Genomic DNA, 1285 nt, shown 5'->3' on the forward strand with positions numbered 1-1285 from the left:
AGAAGAGAAGAGAAGAGAAGAGAAGAGAAGAGAAGAGAAGAGAAGAGAAGAGAAGAGAAGAGAAGAGAAGAGAAGAGAAGAGAAGAGAAGAAGAGTGCCACTGGAGTGAATGTAGCCACAACGAAGCGTCGAGACAGAAACTGAACCGCTGCTCAGAGTGAAACACTTCACTCATTAATTTACTGTTCAATTAAAAACTGTTACGCAGAAGTCATATTTTTGCCAGGAAGAGAGTATATGCTCACAGTCTCTTCCTGTGACGTCATACTGACCGGAAGCTTCTAGCTTAGTGTGGACAGAGGAGCTTTTAATGATGCATTCTTTCAACTTCATGACAAAAATGTTTGAACTAAAATCATAAATTCAGTCTTACAATCAAATGAAATAATTATTTTTGCACACTGTATCTAGTTTCAAATATTAAGTGATGCTATTGCTGGGTTTAAATGTTATTGCTGTACATGTATGGCCTTCAGAATTCATCTCACATTAAAAAAAATTAAGTTCATTTCTTTATATATTTTCTGGTAGAAACTGTTTTGCAAATCCATCTCTCCTGATCTGCTGCCGTGTTACAAGCCTATTAGTTCTTTATCTTACTGTCTGGAAAACATTTGTGAAACTATGAAGGCTTRGAATGTCTTTGTGGGGTTACGTTTAATAAATAAACCAAAATAAATSTTTAGATTTCCTTACTTTTTTTATCTTCAGAAGATTATTTGGTTGGAAAAAAAAGAAAAATTAGTATCTTCACTAAGCGTTGTCCTCATGTACATAGGCTTAGCTAAAAGCACAGCTAGACTATCTTCTAATCAWAATCTAAGGAACAGACCAATGTGTTGAGCTGGATGGTTTAATAGTGATAAAGTGATACTGTTGACAAAAAACAGAAATAAATCCAATAAAACACAGCAGTTACGTGACATRTCCACCAAACATCAACACAGTGTTTCTCTGCTTAATGACTCAGATAAAAMATGAACTTATGTTAATTAAGAAACATTTGGAATAAAGATGTCACAGAAACTATACCATATATGGGCTAAATCCACCATAATTAGCTGAGAAAAAAAACTTATTTGAATTCAATTTAAACCATAACATGTCTAACTCTTCCAAAAGAAAAAGAAAGTKGCTTCAATAATAACATTCAATATTATTTATAAACAATGATGCTTTTCAATTTGTGAAGGCTTGTGTCATCTTGGCCAACATGTTTGATGTCTTGCATGATGGCCACAAAGCTCCATTCTGATCTCATCTGACCTTGACGTCTCCTCAGATT

This window comes from Poecilia reticulata, linkage group LG18, assembly GCF_000633615.1.
Source record: "Poecilia reticulata strain Guanapo linkage group LG18, Guppy_female_1.0+MT, whole genome shotgun sequence".
NCBI classification, from domain to species: Eukaryota; Metazoa; Chordata; class Actinopteri; order Cyprinodontiformes; family Poeciliidae; genus Poecilia; species Poecilia reticulata.